The sequence below is a fragment of the Lissotriton helveticus genome, chromosome 7, assembly GCF_964261635.1.
Source record: "Lissotriton helveticus chromosome 7, aLisHel1.1, whole genome shotgun sequence".
Classification (NCBI taxonomy): Eukaryota; Metazoa; Chordata; class Amphibia; order Caudata; family Salamandridae; genus Lissotriton; species Lissotriton helveticus.
The window spans coordinates 1,622,987,533-1,623,008,012 of NC_136068.1; positions in this window are offsets into that span (position 1 = coordinate 1,622,987,533).

The following is a 20,480-nucleotide window of genomic DNA, read 5'->3' on the forward strand; positions in this document are numbered from 1 at the left end:
TCAACGAATCCAATCTATGGTTCTACCAGGAGGCGATATAAAGGTGTTAGCTTACGCAGACGATATTGCAGTGGTAACCTCGGCACCGGAATCTGCTCTAATTGAAATAGAAAATCTTACAGGTTTATTCGGCAAAGTGTCCGGATACAAACTTAATAGTCAAAAAACACAGATTATTTGCTCACCAGGTCTATGTATTAACGATAGCAGGGTTTCTATCGAAGCCAAATACTTAGGTATTAAAATTAGACTCATACCTCAACAGCTAGTTTTGTCAACCTGGGCTGATATATTAGTGTCAGTAAGAAATCAACTTGACAAAATAGAATGCCTTCACCTATCGCTAGTAGGGAGACGTAATGTCCTTAAAATTAAGCATGGGCGGATTTTGCGGATTCGCAATCTGCGAATTTGCGGATTTGCGTATTCGCGGATTGCGAAAATACTTGCGTATTTTTTGGGGGTGTGTGTGTTCGCACGGGTTTCTGCAAGTTCGCGAGGGTTTTGTACAATTTCGCAAATTGCGAACTTACTTGTCGGGTCGACAGTTTTGCAAACTTGTTGTTTCTACGTGCCCAGCCTGTTTGCTAAGCTTTCTTCATCACTGCCACCCTCTGTCACCACTGGCACTCTCTTTGGTCACCCATGCCACCCTCTGGCTCACCCATGTCACCCTCTGTGTCATCACATCCCCCTTCTAGTTCACCAGTGTACATTATTGGGGCAAAGCAAAGCACTGCCATCCTCTGTCAATACTGGCACTCTGGTTCACCCATGCCACCCTCTGGCTGGCACACCCATGCCACCCTCAGTGTCATCACAACACCCTCTGATTGACCACTGAGTGAACAAACACCTGCTAAGTGCTTTAAGTTTTGCAAACAACAACACCTGCCCTGCCCCAACTGACATTAATGAAGGCTGGCACCTGCTTGTCTGCTCCCTTTCCTTTTTGTTGCAAATGCAATGTAAATAATTTTTTTTAACAGGATGCAATGGCATACTTGTAACTATTCTGTGACTGTCAGAGCAGGGTCACACAATAGTTGCAAGTAGGCAACCGGATTCTGGAGGGCCCCTTCAGGAAGCACTACAGGTAAATGGTTACAAATGATGAGCTCGAACTTTTGCACCTGCTCGTTCGTTTTGCTTTTGCAAAACTCGTTTTTCGGTAATTTCGCCCTATTCGCGAGGCGCGTCGTAGTGCGAACTCGCCCGTGGAAGCCGCGAACTCGTGCGAGTTACCCCAAGGTTAAGTATGGGCGCCGCCATTTTGTTTGCGTGACGTATTTCCGTCCGCTATGTGTAATCTCGCGCGATGAGCGCCTTGCGAATACAAGTTCGCACGAGTTCGCGAGAGAAATCGCGTGCGAACTTACTTACGCGCACGTGATCGGGCCGCCATCTTGTCATTCATTCCTATGTGTCTGGGTATGGTGTTTCTATCCTCTGTATATCTCTGCCATCCTTTGCTTGTTTTAATATTTTTTTGATCTATTTAACTTATTTTCTATCCCTCTATTTTTCTAGATCTATATTTTTGTGTTTTAGGCTACTTTTGTTTACTTTTGAACTACTTTTTTAAACTTTTATTTCCTTCTTCCCTACTCTTATTCTTTTTCATTTTGTCTCTTCTTTACTGCTAACACCTGCCCAGAACATGGTCAAGACAGCTGTCAAGCTGCCCAAGACGGGCACCGCAGCCCGTGCCCGGCTCCCGTGTGGTCGCTTGAGGGCGGAAATGGTGGTGCCCCGGGAGATCTTCAGCCCTGAGGAGGTGGGCGCACTTGTTTTTTATGTGCAGCGCCGTCTCCCCAGGACCATCGCGGCAGGCGGCAGGATCGCTGCTGGTTACACCAACAGCCAGGAGCGACGGAAGCGGTGGGGGCAGGTGTGCCGGGCCCTTTTTAAGATCACGGGGGTCCAGCGCACCTACAATCAAGTCACCCACCGCTGGACCGACATCCTGGACCGAGAGCGTGACCTGCTAGACGTGCTGGGAGTGGAGGTCCCCGGGCTTGGTGAGTAGTAGTAGCAATTTTTTCATTACTCACTACTCTGTTTTTTCTCCTGCTCTATGTGACTGTGTTATATTGCAAATGTTTGCTTTAACTTTTTTACAAAGAGCAATAATGCTGCTGGTGATTACATTGATAGGAGAGGTAAATTACTATTTCAAAATCTTCTGTGCATTTCAGGTGCACTGTTCTCCTTCTCTGTGCCGGTGCCACTGCTTATTTGTTTTCTATTTTGTGTTCATTTAATTGGGCTGAGTAATGTATGAGTGTATTTTACAGAACTGCGTAATGCTAGACACAAAGGGGCAGATTTACAAGCCCCTTGTGCCACGTTTACGCTGCCTTACCTGACGCACAGCGACGTAAACGTGGCGCATCCCTGCGAGTCATGTACAACGTGATGCATCTAAGGAGATGCGCCACGTGAAGGCCTGGGCCTGCGCCACAATGGGTGCGTTCCCACGCAGGTGGGGGTGGGGGGTGGGGGGTGCCGGTCAGGCAGATGTGTGCCTCGCAAAAGTGCCTGCGTGAAATCTACAAGATTTAACGCAGGCACTTCCGCGACGCTGCTATGTCAATTCTTTATGCCTGCTTGCTTGAAGCAGGCGTAAGGACTGATGCGGTATGTTGAGTATTGGGCAGCCCTGAGCACTGCTATAGTTGCATCGCGCCCGCGACGCGACTCTAGAGATGCGCCCCTATTTCATCACGAGACGCGTCACGCATCTGCCTACCCTTGCGCCAGGGTTTGCCGCTTTGTAATAGCGGCGCATCTGCCGTGACGCAAGGTTAGTTTTGCGTTACGCATTTTTTCTGGTGCACATCTGGAGGTGTCCAGCTCAGAACTCGTAAGTATGCCCCTAAGTGTCAGATTAGCAATTACCTGCGCATCCCTGCAAAGTGTGCGGCACGCCAGCACCACCCATGGTGCGCCATATTTACAATGCGGCACACCATGGTCCCAAAACGTCACCGAAGCGTTACGCATCGGTGCCGTAAAGGCGGCTCATTGATGGAGTTGCGTTGCAACGATGGCGCAGCTCCAGCAATGCTGCGTCAAGCCGTAAGTCTGCTTCATGCAGGCGCAGGGTTTCAGTGACGCATCATTGTCCTAAATGACTGATTGAAATTTTATATATTCCCCATAGCCACTTTTAGCATGCGTTCCTGCGCAGGAACGCCCTCCCTTGCGATGGAATGCTCCCTAATGGCGCAGGGTTTTAGAATGGGATGCATCTCCCATATGCGTCACGTTGTTAATATACGCCACACCATGGCGCCTCTCTTGTTGTGGCGCTGCGTCACAAAATTGACGCAAGAATGGAGCAAAAGAGCTGCAAGGGGCTTGTAAATCTGCCCCTAGAGTAGAGGCTCAGGTGCAGTCCTTCCTTTGTAGCCCTCTTTTTGGATGAAATAGTAGGTTCTTGTTCTTTCTAAATGTTTGATTTGGTTGACAAGGACATCGGCAAGCAGCAATCATCAATGTTTTCTGTTATTTCTTTCATGTTGTACGTCAGGTCCGCCCAGGGGCAAGCGGACCGAAAAATCGGATGCAGTGGCTCCAAAGGAGGAGGATGCAGGCCAGGGCGGCGAGTGCTCCTTTGCTGGCCCCAGTAAGTTTTCATTTAAATATAGAGGACCTATTGTTGTCCAAGCATTCCTAATTTAATTGTTTCGAAATAGTGTTTAGATAGGAGCAAAATCAATAATACTACTGTTGCAGGGACAATTCTCCACAAACCGAACTATGGACACCAAAGACCAGAGTAATAATATTTCAGAGTGGCGTGTTTGGCACACTGTATAAATATAAACCTGGAAGTGTCAGCAGCACAGACTCCTCCTTGCAAAAATTGCAAAACTTTTCGCTCAGTCACTCTAGTCTGGAGGACTAAAAACCACAGAGTCTATTCAAGTTTAAAAGCTTTATTAAAAGTTTAAGTAAACACATATATTAAAATAAAGTTAGTTGGAAATGGAAAAGTGCTTGGTGCTGAGTTGATGAGTAATGGATTGGAACACATTTCTTGTGGTCGAGCCGAGCTTTCACCTGGTTTGAAGTTGATGTTCCTCTTGTCCTTAGAAGTCCAGTTTCTGTCTGTTCAGAGAAAAATAGTGTGTGTTAAAATTAAGCAAGCATTCAACAATTGTGACAAAAAAATGAAGCAAGACAACAGCTTTCCCTGGAAGGAGGGACATTTTTACTTTAGACTAGAGTAGACAGTCAATTAATTTTTCTGTTGTTTTCACATTTTTTCATTCATAGACCAAATACTAGTGGAGTGGTGTAATCTAACATTCTTAAATCTACTTTGTAGGTGGAACATCTGGTGGCGGGGCCAGCTCGGATGTGGTGGTCATCATTGACTCGGAGTCCGAGGGTCAATCTGGGGAGGAGGCGGCGCTAGAGGAGTCGGACCAAGAGCAAGAAGTACAGACTGTGAGGAAGGAGACGGTGGCGGTGGCGAGTACAGGTAAGCTGGATCATGGTACTATCTGACTCTTAGATAGGATATGATGTGTATCCAGTGGTGGCCCAGTGACAAATTACAATATGGTAATTACAGCAGGCTGGGACCGACAGACAGATAGAGGCAGAGACAGAGAGAGAGGAAGACAGAAGGAGAGAGAGAGAGGGAGGGAGCCAGAGGGAGGGTGAGGGAGGGAGACAGAGAAAGAGAGACAGCGAGGTAGAGGGAGACAAAGGGAGACAGAAAGAGGGAGACAGAGAGAGAGAGAGAGAGGGAGGGAAACAGACATATCGCCTGGGCCTGGTGCAGATGATACGGTTGCTGGTGTGGTTAACGGCTCAGAGGAAAAATCACTCACTTCTGCCAGATCTCTTTCATATGAAAGAGCACCAAACCAAGGATACAAGTGAGTTGTGGGAAGGGAAATGGTGATTCAAGCGCCCCCCCTTGCCCCTCCCTGCGGACGCCCATGATACTGGTCTGAATAGTTTTGTACTGCCCTGGCTAGTTGCTAGTTGTACTGTGACACAACTTCCTGCTGAATCATTTTGTGTTAATCATATTCTTAAAGAGCATTGGTTACAGATTATGTCTTTCTTTCTTCATATAGTTGGCAATACTAAAACCTCCAAACCAACGAGGAGTATGCTGGCTGTACTGGCCCGGCAACGGAGGCTGGAAGCAACTGTTGCCGAATATCGGCGGCTGGTGGAACTGGAGGGGGACGACACGCACTCCAGTGCATCAAATCTAACATCATCTACATCCTCCTCCGTTACCCCACGTTCTGCCGGTAAGCACAGTGCTCCAGCGAACCAGAGCCGTGCTGGAAGACGCCACCGCCGAGCAGCAAAAGCTGCACCTCGCAGTACTGTTAAGGGTCGCTTGCGCCGTGCACTCCGCAGAGTGTCCGACCTAGAGGCGGAGGTCCAGAAATGGAACAAATATCAGAATGTGGTGGAGGGCCTCCGCCTAGATCAAGCCACCCTCCAGGAGAAGTACGATGCCCTGGCCCTAAGGCATGATGCCCTGGAGGCCAAACTTAACAGCTTGCATCCCTAGAGTGTCCCTTGCCCCTTTTTTTGAGACTTTTGGGGGGTGGGAATTGGGAGTTGGGTTTTTTGGGGACTTTTGAAGGACTATTTATTTGTTGGGGTTAGGGAGGGTCTTGCGGGAGATTATTTTGTTAGGGATATAAATATACTTTTTCAAACTTTATCTGAGCATACCTGTTTTTTTACTACTTTTGAGCTGGGTGGGTGGTGGTTTTGCAGTAATTTCATTTAACTGAACACTGTCATCGTGTTGGTTCACGTGCAATAGGCCAAATGTTTTCCTAAATAAATGCCCGTCACAGAGTTTGTTAATTCAAGAGCCCTAGGACTTTACTGCTAGTACCACTGTCACTCTCACGCCTCTCCGAATACTCCATTATACTACCTCCCATCCAAACGCTTATCTTACCTGTAATTTGTGTTTGAGGGCTGGCTCTACCTGGAATTCACAGAGTCCTAAAGCGTTCTGCAGCAGGGCCACAACTGGAGTTTCCCGGCGTGGATTTTCTGCAAATCAAAAGCAATCAACATTAGAAATGTGGCAGCGGTGCTCACACAACCTTAAAACCTAGAAGCCCCACAGACAGCACCCCTGAGACAGGCAAGCGAGCAATAATAACGCCTACACGTTCACGTGCAATAGGCCAAATGTTTTCCTAAGTAAATGCCTGTCACAGAGTTTGTTAATTCAAGAGCCCTAGGACTTTACTGCTAGTACCACTGTCACTCTCACGCCTCTCCGAATACTCCATTATACTACCTCCCATCCAAACGCTTATCTTACCTGTAATTTGTGTTTGAGGGCTGGCTCCACCTGGAATTCACAGAGTCCTAAAGCGTTCTGCAGCAGGGCCACAACTGGAGTTTCCCGGCGTGGATTTTCTGCAAATCAAAAGCAATCAACATTAGAAATGTGGCAGCGGTGCTCACACAACCCTAAAACCTAGAAGCCCCACAGACAGCACCCCTGAGACAGGCAAGCGAGCAATAATAACGCCTACACGTTCACGTGCAATAGGTCAAATGTTTTCCTAAGTAAATGCCTGTCACAGAGTTTGTTAATTCAAGAGCCCTAGGACTTTACTGCTAGTACCACTGTCACTCTCACGCCTCTCCGAATACTCCATTATACTACCTCCCATCCAAACGCTTATCTTACCTGTAATTTGTGTTTGAGGGCTGGCTCCACCTGGAATTCACAGAGTCCTAAAGCGTTCTGCAGCAGGGCCACAACTGGAGTTTCCCGGCGTGGATTTTCTGCAAATCAAAAGCAATCAACATTAGAAATGTGGCAGCGGTGCTCACACAACCCTAAAACCTAGAAGCCCCACAGACAGCACCCCTGAGACAGGCAAGCGAGCAATAATAACGCCTACACGTTCACGTGCAATAGGCCAAATGTTTTCCTAAGTAAATGCCTGTCACAGACTTTGTTAATTCAAGAGCCCTAGGACTTTGCTGCTAGTACCACTGTCACTCTCTCGCCTCTCCGAATACTCCATTATACTACCTCCCATCCAAACGCTTATCTTACCTGTAATTTGTGTTTGAGGGCTGGCTCCACCTGGAATTCACAGTGGGGGACTCGTCAACGTTAAGTAAGTTTCTTCATTGTGCAGAATCCAGGCATCAGCATTATGGGTAATGGATAGGGTGAGTCTGGAGGAGGAGGACTCAGGATAGACGACCAGGACTGAGTTCTTGTCAACTAACTGTTGTGAACCTGAGGAATGCTGCGGCATCAAAATCAAGACAGTTCTGTTGATGGGCTTGTTGTTTTATTGGTTGATTACAGTTTTGTTGGGAATGTGATGAAGCACTTGCTAAAGAAAGACAGACACACAGGAATAAAAGTGAATAAGGAGGACTATTTACAATTAATGAATGATTGAGTCATTTTCAGAACTCGCTGTCAGGGAAGCAGAACTCGTCCTCATACTCTGCTAAATCATCAGTCGGGGTTACTTCTGGTAACTGAGGAGAACTTTCCTCAGGTAGGGCGGTGTCCTCTTCTTCCTGCGTGCATTCTCGTACTCTGGAATCTGGTGGTATGAAGTGCTGGTTCATCTTTATCAAGGTGAGCCGCTCCACATTTGCGGGCAAGAGGCGGGACCTTTTGGAAGTCACAATGCCACCAGCAGAACTAAAAACACGTTCTGAGGACACGCTTGCGAGTGGGCAAGACAAGTAATTGATAGCCAGGTTGGTGAGCTCTCGCCATATTTTTCTTTTCCCATGCCAATACGCCAATGGGTCCTCAGTAATATTGACCTCTGTTGAGTCATCCAGATAGGCCTGCACCATTGAAAGAATGTCCTCCCGGATTCCTGTACTTTGCACTTCTGTGTCCTTTCTAGGACCAGGAAACCCTAGCTGAGTTAGCCAACTCGCTTCAGACATATCGCATGCGCCTGGTGCAGATGATACGGTTGCTGGTGTGGTTAACGGCTCAGAGGGAAAGTCACTCACTTCTGCCACAGGCACAGATGCAGAAGGGCTTTTTTGGGACGCCTGATGGTCTGCTGATTCACTAGTAGTACTGTCTTCTCCTACAGTTTCCTTCCGCTCTCTTTCAAAACGAATGGCTGACTGAGCTAGCCAACCTTTGTACTCTGTAACATCCAATGTTTCAAAAGGAATTATTACTTTGCCAAACAATGGCTTTTTGTAACGTGGATCCAGAATAGTAGCACAAATGTAGTGCTGTTGTTTCTTGATATTTGCAAGCCGTTCATTGCTAACTAGGCGTTGTAATAATCTCTGCGCCAACTCATGTGCTTCGTTCTTTCCAACGTCTTTTAATTCTGAAGACACCACCTTGACTTGGTGCTCGAGCTTCAGCAACAGTGGGATAGCTTTGCTCAAAGAACAGTCCTCCCTGCTGACGTCACGCGTGAAGACCTCAAAAGGCCGAAGCATGTCTGTCAGGCTTTTAACTAGCTGCCATTGCTCCACCGCTAGCATCATTTCTGTCGTATCACCACCCAGGTTGTAGAAATACTCATTGACTACTGGAAACAGCTCATGCAGACGCTCAAGCATGTAGAAGGTTGAGTTCCAACGTGTTGCCACCTCCTGGATAAGTGCTTTCACTGGCATTCTACGTTCATTTTGCTTGCGCCTCAGCTCCTTCCGGGCCTTAAAAGAATGGTTGAAATGTGTGCATATTCTTCTGCAGATGGTCAGTGTTTTGTCGACTGCAAGTTCTTTTTTCAAAAAATTTTGCACAACAAGGTTGATACAGTGCGCCAAACACGGCACTCTGAAATAGAAACCGTCCGCCATGGCCTTAACTACATTACTGCCATTATCTGTAGAAACATAACCAACCTTGCAATGTCTTGGGCGCAGCCATTGCAAGACCTTTTTGTTAAAGTCAGCCAAAATGTTGACTGCAGTATGACTTTTCTCCATGCCAAACATGGCTAATGTTGCATGTTTACGAGCACCCTTAAAAATCTCGATCAAGTCACCACCTGCATTTATCTGTTTTGTAACCCCTGAAAAAGAGACCCAGTGTGCAGTGATGCACATGTAATCAAGGGCTTGGCAACTGGTCCACATGTCTGTTGTCAGGTGTATAGTGTGAACAGCACTCTTCTGCAAAGCTGCCCCCACCAACTCAAGCACCTCTTTGTGTAGTGCTGGAACAGCAACCCTGGCAAAATAGTACCGGCTAGGAACCTTCCATTTAGGGGCCAATGTTGCCACGAGTTCAAGGAAACCCACACCTTCGACAAACGAAAAAGGGAGAAGGTCCACCGCTAGCATTTTTGCCAGCTTAGTGTTATAGAGGCGTACACTTGGGTGGTTGCGTTGAAATTGCGCATCTGAGGAGAACATGGCTGAAATGGTGCGCTGGACAAATATACGGGATGATGCTGATGCCTTCTTCGACCCACTTCTGATCAGTGTTGACATTTTCCGCATTGGTGTGTCTCCCAGACTCTCAGTGTGCCTGCTATGTGTTACGGAGGGTGTGGTGCTGCCAGGGGTACTGGGTGCAACCGGACACATGTCTGACGCTTCTTCTACCTCCCCATCATCTTCAGATGAAACACCTACTATGGGTATATTTTGGCCACTTGCCCTTTGGGATCGCTTTCCCTTGACGTTTGCTAGGTGCGGAAACCATTCGACAGCGTGCTTTCTTTCAAGATGACCTATCTGGCCTCTGGTTCCATAGTTGGTACCAGTCTTACCACGGCTAACGCTAGTCTTACAAATGCAACAAACGGCTATGTTATCATATTTTTCATGGACACTAAAAAAGTTCCAAACTGGGGACTGGAAACTTCTGGTTTTGCCGCACGAGGTGATACTGCTGCCAATGCCAGATGAAGCAGTGGTGGATAAGCCTTGCAGACATCTACTGGGTTGTGCAATTATTGCAGCAACCTTACTTGAGGGAGTCGAGCTGGATGGAGTCCCCCTCTGGGGAGAAAATATGGGAGCTGTAGGTTTTGTTGAACTTGTGGTACTACTTGACTGCGTTGGTGGTGCTACCAGTGGCACGTCGCCAGGGTCACGCTCAGCATGACGTCGGGATAGGGTGTAAATGTCTGTCTGCTGCATGGCCGGTGTGGCTGGACTGACATGTGTGATGACTAGGTCATTGCTGTCATCCTCTTCAACAACATCAGAATGCACCACTTCATCAAGTCGGACGTTCGGATCCATAAGTATGAGCTTTCCGGGGCCCTTCCTTTTAACATGTGATACCTTTCGCAGCTCATGGTGTGCCTCCCTCTCAGACGTCAGAGATGGTTGCCAATCTAGATCCAGATCATCATCTGATGGAGCGGGGCTTGAAGAGGAACTTCTACACACCCTCCTTGATCTTTTCCTTGCTGGGGAGCTGGGAGAAAATGAATCATCAGGAGGAGTGGCTTCGTCTTCCTGACATGATACCCCGGCACCAAAGTCAATTTCCTCCTGTGCCCCTACTTCTGGAAGAACAACCATTGTGGGCACTTGCACCGCTCCATGCGCCGCTACATGGGCATCTTCACTGACCTCTACTTGCAAGTCTCCATGGACCTCTCCTTCTCGGCCTTCTCCTTCTCGGCCTTCTCCTTCTCGGCCTTCTCCTTCTCGGCCTTCTCCTTCTCGGCCAGCTCCTTCTCGGCCTTCTCCTTCTCGGCCTTCTCCTTCTCGGACAGCTCCTTCTCGGACAGCTCCTTCTCGGACAGCTCCTTCTCGGACAGCTCCTTCTTGGACAGCTCCTTGCGCATGTACTTCTGCTTGTACTAGTAGCCCATGCAGTTGTTGTTGCGGCTTTGGTTGTTGAATAGTACTTGTGAGATGAGTTACAACCTGTGTTGATGGTGTGCTGCTACTTTCTTGCGATGAACCAACATCACTGGTCGTTGGTGATTCAACAACTAAACAGGCTACCTGTGCAGCACTCATGGTGGGCATTTGTTTTTTTTGTTGTTGTTGCCCAAAAAATGTATTGGTTGAGCCACCAGTCTCCTTGGTAAGTGGTGCCACTTGCTTCTTCTTCTCCTTAGTAGAGACATCTTTATTGCAAGAGGACCTACGGGCACCTCTTTTTGGAGCCATCTTCTTCAGATGTCGGAACAACAGGCCGCAGCAGCACTTCTTCCTGGCACTGATGCTCAACGATGATGCGGAGTTTTGTGCACCTAAACGCAAACGAAGACAGAGGAACATCAGTAAATATAAATGTTGCATATGTAGCGCTTGAATAAACAGTTTGCAAGTAGGCATTTATGAATACACACGTGCACACCACACAATATGGAAATTTCAAAATTAGGATTTGCTAAATTTTTGGGAAACAGGAATTTAACATTGATCCAAGAGAGCACACACACAGAGGGTTGTACTTTCATGTACCCCTGACTCCGCCTGGGCACAATGGGTGAAAGCAAGGCACAATGGGTGCAGGCCTATGTCTCAAAGCTCACTGCCTGCCTTCAAAATGGCCGCTTGACCCCCCCATCCACATGGCCAGGACCATGCCTCAAAATGGCCACCACCAACATAGCCAGCACCCAACCCCTACTCCAAAAAGTAAAAAAACACAACACAAATCAAATCACCACAATCCAATGCCATCCATCCATTTTCAGAAGGCTTATGCTGCCTGCTGGTGGTTTTCCGGTGCAAAATTGCAATTTTTACAATTTCGCGAGTGCGAGATTGTTGCTTCACGGTGCGAACGTGGCAAAAACCCGCAAAAACCGCGAACAGACCGATTCTGGGCCCCCCTGGGCATAATGGATGACATCAGAGCACAGTGGGTGCAGGCCTATGGCACAAAGCACACAAACTGGCTTACAAATGGCCCCTAGACCCCCACCCACACGGGACCAGACAATAAAATGGCCCCCACCCACATAGCAAGCCCCCAACACCACCCCAAAAAGTCCTAAAACACACAAAAATCAGCACAATCCAATGCCATCCATGCCCTGGCCAGAATCATGTTAAAAAAAAATTCAACAAAACAGTTGTATCATGCATGCACCCATAAATAAGCCTGGTGGTTTTCAATTCATGTGCAGCAGAATTGTAATTTTTACAATTTCGCGAGTGCGAGATTGTTGCTGCGCGGGACACAAGCAGTGCGAACACAAGCAAAAACATCCTCAGCTCGCGAACTTGCAGATTTTCCCCCCAAAAAGTCGAAAAAAAAGCAACACACACAAAAATCACCACAAACAAACAACATCAACTTACTTCTTTGTGAAATCAAATTTCGAATCCAAAAGTAATCCAAAAGGCCTCAAATCCAAATATCCAGCAGCAACCACAAAAAGTAATCCTTCCCAGTCAAGATCGAAATCAAAGTGGCCAGGAAATGGAGGAGCTTGCTGGACAGGAACAGGAAGTTGGAGACTGGGGCACTTCCTTCACCCCACCCCTATGGGAGGAGCTTGCTGGACAGGAACAGGAAGTTGGAGACTGGGCCACTTCCTTTACTAATTTTTGTACTTTCGCTAGTGCGAGATTGTTCCTGCCCGCGCCGCGGACCGCGAGCAGCGCGAGCAGTGCGAACACAAACAAAAAATCCGCTTCGCGCGGATTTGGCGTATTCTCGCCGCATCCGCGAGAGTTCGCGGATTGCGGATTCTCCGAAAATACGAAAAATCCGCAAGCGTAACGGATTTTACGCCCATGCTTACTTAAAATGACTATTCTTCCGAAAGTTTTATATTATTTTCGAGCAATACCACTGGAAATACCCACACTAGAGTTAAAAAAATTACAATCTATAACTGATCGATTCCTGTGGAGTGGGAAAGCAACACGGAGAGCATCCAAATTTATGACTCTACCAATTCTAAGGGGGGGCTGGGGAGTCCCGAACTTTGCACTTTATTATTTGGCTTGCCTTATACAAAATCTTAAATACTTTTCAATTGGTGGAACTCCACCTTTATATGAAAGCCCTGATATCTTCTTTCTTTTATTAGGCCCGCAATCTCGTCAAATGCTACTTCGCTTTATAGAACCTAGCTACTACAAGAGAACGAGATTTAAACTCATACTTTCCGCTTTTAAAGGATGGCGCTCTATTCGTAAACTCATTGCACTGGGTCGTGTTAATTTTTATACTCCGTGTAACTCCATAGAACTCCTTCCGGAAATTTTCAGGGATCACACAATGGGTATTTGGCGCGAGAAGGGTATAATAACTATCGGCGATATGGTTAAAAATGGCATCATTGTTTCATTTCAGGAGTTAAGAGATGAATTCACTCTCTCTAAAAACGACTTCTTTAAGTACCTGCAAATAAGGGATTTCGTTTCGTCACATCCATATATTGTACCATTATGCCCTAACGAATTTATGGAAATATTAAAAAAACCAACACGCATAGGGACTATCTATAACTATCTTTTAAACTTGTATCAGGATGATTTGGACCAACAAGCATCAAAATGGTGTACAAGGCTAGGCACATCAATAGCTCAATTTCAAGAATCAATTGTTATGGCCGATAAAATTATTCTTTCTGCCAACTTATATTCTCAACATTATAAAACTTTATTTAATCTTTATCATACACCACTTAAAATGTTAAAATGGCGTAGTTCATATAATGGGAAGTGCTATAGAAGAAAAAAAAAAAAAGAGAGAAAAAAATATAAACAACAATATGCAAGTATATGTGTATGAAAAAGAGAATAAAAATGTAAAAATGTATATGCAAAGAATTCTTTTTTCTCAACCTTGTTTAATTGAAATTTTTTGATGCGCATAACAGCATAATGTAATTAAGCCAACTTTCTGTAGCTTAGAGTGTTAGATCGGTAGGATTACTCAGTTGCCTCTCTCTGAAGAAGTGTTCTGGACAACAATCGTAAGCAGATAAAGACACCAATGAGCAGCCCCAGAAAAGAGTTACAATGTCCCCTCTAACTCCTACCCTTCCCCCCATCCAACCCCCAACAACATAGGTACGGTAAGTTCATCAAAATGTTCTTGAGAATAGGGTTCACTAGGCCAGCAGCCAGGTAAATGTGGAAGCTCGCCAGGGGGCCACCTCCCTCCACTAGCCCCTTCTGGTATGTCACTCCTAAACTTGGAAGAGATGGAGTGCTCGTGTCACGTTGGGCAAGCAGAGAGGAAGCCCCTGTGATATATTCTCCACAAGGAGACCCTATACATATTCAACATTTTCAAAAGAGACAGAGAGCACGCCTGCCATCCGCTCCATTGTAAGGGCTTGCCGGAGGCAGGAGTGCATCTGAGTCATAGATGGAGCTTCTTTCTGTGTCGAGGCCACTGCCATTTTTGCTGCCCCCGGGCATAGCCATAGAATAGATCTGTCACCTACTGTCTGACATTTTCCCAAAGCGTTGGGCCCGGGTGCTCAGGTATGGGGTAGCTCAGGATGTCTTTGATTTGTGCCAGAATGGCCTGATCATCGGGTAGTCCCACCAGATGTGTCTAAAATTGCCCAGAGCCTGCAGCCCCTCCAGCACAAGTCCGAGGGCGTAAGGAAGATCAGTTTTAGTTTTGTAGGGTACAAGTACGAATCGTATAAAACTTTATAGTGGGCCTCTCACATCAACAGAATGCATTTATATCTGTATTTAGTTTGTCCGAGATTGCCACCCCCAGGGTGCGCTCCCAGAAGGACTTGTGTTGTGGTTGGGTGGTGTGGAGTGTAGAGTGCAGGATCATGTTGAGGCATGATATTGTACCCTTTATGCCACTCTCCATCTTCGCCAACCTTTCTATTGGCGTGAAGTCCCTGGTTGGTGCCTCTCGCACTCCTGCACATACGGCCCGGTGTCTGAGCTGGGTGTAGTGGTATTGTTTAATAGCAGGTAAGTAAACTCCCTCTGGCAGTGTTCAAAGGTGATAATATCCCAGTTGTGAAAAAGATCCGAAATCGTAGGACATCTCCCCACCCTGCACGCATCAAAGAGACCCAGTATCTGGGCAGGTGGAAATGTGGGGTTGTAGTGGATAGGTGTGAATGGGGCTGGAAAGATGATCAAAGTGGAGGTCCTATTGATATCATCCCAAACCTTTAGCGTTGTTTTTGTAGGTGTGCTCAGAGAGACATTGGGAGGGTGCTACGCTTTGAGTTTCCACAATAGATCCCAGATGCACCTCCCCACCACCGCCCTGCCCATGTGTAGCCAGTGTTTGTCAGACTCTTGGCTGACCACTCCTTAATCACCTGCAACTGTGTGGCCTTGTAACATAGATGCATGTTTGGTAGCGCCAAACCCCCTTGTTTTCTGGAAGACAGAGTTGTCTGTGAGGGAGCAGCGACCTGCGGCCCTGGCATATAAAACAGATAATCATAGACTTTAATGTAGCTAGGAACCCTTGATCCAGCTCGATCAGGAGACCTTGAAAATAGTACAAGGGTGTAGGCCATCATTTTAACTGCCTGGGTGCAGCCTATCCATGAGAGATACAGGGGAGTCCACTCCAGAAGTCTGCCTTTAACTGATGAGGCGCAGGCTGCTGCCTGCACCTCATCCCTGGTGGTCCAGTGGAAGAGAGTGTAGGTAAGACCATCATTTTAACTGCCTGGATTCAGCCTATCCATGAAAGATACAGAGGAGTCCATTCCCGGAAGTCTGTCTTCAACTGAGGAGGCGCAGGCTCCTGCCTGCGCCTCTTCCCTGGTGGTCCAGTGGAAGAGCCTGCTCTTCTGCTGGTCCTCTCTGTGCTTGTCAGCCTTCCTCTGTTTTTTTTTCTGTTTGACTGTCTTTTCTGTCTTTTTCTGTCTGTCTCTTTTTTTGCCTTTTCTGATTTTACCTTTAGTTCCCTTTTTTCTCTGTTTGTCTCTGTTTTCTCTGCTTCCCACAGATGCTGCCCTCGCGGACCCTCTCCCATGGGGGTCCCGCTTCTGCCTCCCAGCTGCTCACCCTCCCGCTGACCCCTACTTAGTGGCAGCTGCGCCGCTGTTGCGACGCAGGCATGCCAAAGGCTTGGCCGTCCGCAACTGTCCATGTCCCCAGCGCCGGTCTCATCTCACCGTAGCACTTGCTCCACGGCTGGGCCTCCTCCTCAATTTAGGGATCCAGTGCCATCGGCTCTTCTTTTGTAGCACTCCTGCCTCTTCTCCAGTGCCCCTACCGCAACAGATCACAGGGCATCATTCGGCAACGTAATGTTTCTCCACTTTCTGTGTTATTTAGTGACTTTCTTGTGCAATCGCCATGGAGCCCTAGTGGATTAAGTCCACTCAGCCATCTGTGCTGGCCATTCCTGCAAATAAATATTTTTTATGATTAAAGACCTGAAAAGTATTTTTTAAATGTTTTAATTTCAATAACTATTGATAAACTAAATGGGATTTTATAATACAAAAATGTTTAAAAATGGTAAAAATGTAAAAAAAAATTAAACTACCTTTATATTCTTATAAAGTAAATTCAAATTGTGCTAATTCCAAGCTAACCAAGATAACCAAAATAAATCTATTTATGTGACTCACCTCAATAATTTCCACTCCAAACTTAACCAAACTGGGAAAATGTTGTACTTTGGGGGGGGTTGCATTTCCCATTCCCACTTGGAGCTTAAACATATTGGGGAAGTGTTAGAATTGTGGGGAGGGTAGGGAGAGGCTAGAGTTACTATTCTAACTCCAGAGTTAACCACATTGGAGAAAGTGTCTGGTTTTTTTTTGGGGGGGGGGTCTTATTTACTATTCTCATTCCAAACTTAACCACATTGGGAAAGTGTTGAACTTTGCGGGGGTTAGATTGAGTATTTCCACATCAAATGTAACCACATTGAGGAAAGTGTTCGACTTTGGTGAGGTCAGATTATTCCCACTCCAAAATTAAACACATTGGGGAATACGTTTGATCTTCAAAGGAGAGGGGAGAGGTCATATTTACTATTTCCCACAACAAACTTAACCACATTTCAGAAAGTGTTGGACTTTGAGGAAAGTGCTGAACTATGGGGCGGGAGGCAGATGTGATAATCCCACTACCAAAGTGTTGGACGGTGGTGGTGGGAAATTACATTTCCGATTTCCAATCCAAACGTAACCACATTAGAACAGTGTTACATTTTGGTGTGATGGAGTGGTACATTTAATATTAACATTCCCATTTTAAAAACAGTTGATAAAATGCAAAGATTGAAATTACAAATAGTCACACTAAAAACGAACAGTTTTTTGCATTTAAAGACATCTAAGGCCCTTATCCTTACAAACATGTTACAAATAAAATCAACAAAAATACTCAAAGAAATTACCAGTTACAGAAACAATTGCTTAAATGTATTTGCAAATATTATTTTTCTAAAAATATCACAAAAATGAATATATTGTCAAATGTGAAAGCTAAAAATAAGAAAATGAATAACATGAAAATTCTAAATAAAAATCGATGTTGAAACACATTTTAACCTTTATTTAAAACATATTCATTAATTAATAGAAAAAATATAGAAAAGCAAACTACAAATAAAAAAATGGCTAAACATTAGAAATGAAAATGTTGGAAAATAAATAATTAAATAAAAAGCGATCAATTTTAAATTATAAAAAACACACAAAAGTAATGTGTATTTATTGTATGACCTTCCAGTTCCTGCTATTGAATTAGCCAGGGTGAGCGGATCACTGAACCCTTCACCAGCTTCCATCTCAAAGACACCAACAGGCTAAAAGAGTCCACTGATTAAAATAAGGGAGAAAGAATATCATACATTCCAATAAACTACCCTTATGAAAGAAGGAAGAGCCAAATCAGTGTCTGAAACAGAGCAATCAACAATACTGCACCACAAAGAAAAGTCCTTCTAACAATTTTCTGAAAGGGGTAATCACTTGAGTTTCGGGACTGTCCTCTTCTGTCCCCATTGACCTGTTGATGGACAGCTTTAGAAATAGACTCTGACTCAATGCATGGGCTTACTGCAGTGTTGCTAAATAGCGTCATAGTCTGATTTAAGGAATTTAATACAAAAAACGCAAATGATGACAGTACACATAGATTTTCCTTGATTAACCCATAGCCTTTCCTAATCTCTGTCGTACAAGCAGAGTGAAAGAAAGCATACAACTATTTTTGTTGTTTTCAGCTCTACTGAAGTCCTTTAATTTTAGGGTAGATCTTGAACACAAGGGGGCAGATTTACGTTTGCTGGCGCATCCCTGCAAATCAGCAGGGATGGGCCAAGAAACGTGCGTCACGCAATGCTATCGTTGCTCCACCACGGTAGTGCCACATTTACAATGTGGCGCCATGGCAAGGATAGGCAGATGCGTGTCGCATCTGCCAGGGTAAGGTTGGCGCAGTGCTGGAGTTGTGTCGCGGGTGTGACGCAACTCCAGCACTGTGACAACCCGGTCTACCTTCCACATGGTGCGTCACACATTACGCCTGCTTCAAGCAGGCGCACGGTTTTGACGCCGCGGGGTCGGAAAAGTGACAGAGTGGCACTTTTCCGAACGCCCACGCTGCGCCGGAACGCCCACATGAAACCTGACGCAGATTTCATGTGGCGCAGGGCTTTACCACATGACGCATCTCCCTAGATGCGTCGCGTTGTAAATCCCCCCCAGCATGGCACTAGCTTTACGCCGCCGCTGCATCACAGAAGTGATTCAACAGCGGCACAAAAGTGGCGCACGGTGCTTGTAAATCTGCCCCAAGATTTCTAGGTGTTCAGCTTTTACTCCTGGACGAATCACTAAAGTAGCATATTTTCATTTCACAATTATTGATCATTAATATTTTAATACTGTTTAGGCTATGGGTCTGATTTTACTTGAATATTATAGCTGCCGCTTCTTCAACTGTACAACGTTTTCAAGTTCTTTAAGTTCTGTGAATTCCAAAGTGTGTTTTTTGTAACAAATATCCATGCTGGATCTTATGGGTCAAAAGGCATGTAAATGGCAATGAGATGTAAATGTTGCGGAGATGAGGAGGGCTCGGTTCTCTAACCTAAATGAGCACAAGCAACATGAGTTCTTGTGACATGGAATCTGGCCAACCAGTGGTGAAACCCTTCAATACCAGTATTAATTTGCATGTGTTTGGATGTTGGTGTGTGTGTGTGTGATGAATTAAATATATATCAGTACATATATTGTTTGCAGTATTACAATTTATAAACAATTAATAATTTGCCATAATTCGAAGAAATGAATTTGTCCTACAGGCAGGGGTGCGTGGAGAGCCTCCCGGCTTGTCGCCTCAGGAGGGGGAAGGTACAACAGGCTTAACCTTTTATTTCTAGTGAATCTCTGCTGTTGTAGCGTAAAGTAATATCTTCTTGCAATACGTTTGCTCTCAATTCTCCGCTGAGCACAGCCAAGCCTTGCACTCATCTCCCACAGGTTGCCAACCCCTCGTCATACATGGCCTTCTGCCAGGCCCTGCTGCCATACCCTACTGGTGGTCAACACCCCACAAGTGATGAACGGGCCATAGACCCTCATCCCACATACCCAATCACAATACACGGTCCGGAAGGAATCCTTTGCATCTGACCTATCAGAATTCCTTTTTTGTCATTTTGTTTCCTCCTGGAGATCTACGGCTTAACTTCTCTAAAATGGCTGAACAGAATTACACCAAACCATACTATGCATGCCACTCACACGGGTACTCACACACTGACACAGACAGTCACACACCGACTCAGATCACGCATGTTAGAGATAGTATCATCAGCAGTACTGCTAGTATACTAATCTTACTTTATACATCCATAAACTCTTTAAAACACTTACACTCACTTGATGACATAATCAGTGATGTCATTTGAGATGTCATCAGTGATGTCACAGACCATGTCATGAGTGATGTAATATGTGAGGTCATACGCAGTGCAGTACGGGGGCGTAATGTATAGTTGCTGATACCTGCTGAATTGCAATGGTTTTATATTAGTGAATTCTGAGCTTAACTATAACGTCCCTGTAACCTTTGATTTTTTAAGTGAATTTATATAGTTTTGTTAACTACTAGGTGTGTTTGCATAGTGGTGGAAAAAGGGGACGGGGCCTCAGGCCAGCTCACACCAATCCCGCTGTGTCAGGTTTACTGCTGGTAACAGGAGATCTTCTTGGCCACCAAGGACCCCCAGCATCCAAAGGAACTTCATTCCCAAACAAGTGGTGCATCGGTATGCTTGTTTGCAGAGTGATGGACAAAGTGGGTGGAGCCTCCCATGAGCTCTCAGCAGTCCTGCTATGTGTGACTTACTGGTGGTAACAGGAGGGGTGGATGGCCCTTTGGACCTTCAGCAGCCAAGGGGACTTCATTCCCCAATCAGTAGTGCTCCAGGAGGCGTTTGCAGAGTGGTGGGGAAAGGGAGCAGGGTCTCCCATGAGCTCTCAGCAATCCCGCTGTGTGGGACTTACTGGAGGTAACAGGAGGAGTTCTAAGCCCCCAAGGACCCTCAACAAACAAGAGGCTTCATCCCTCAACCAGGATTGTGCCATGAGACACGGTTGAAG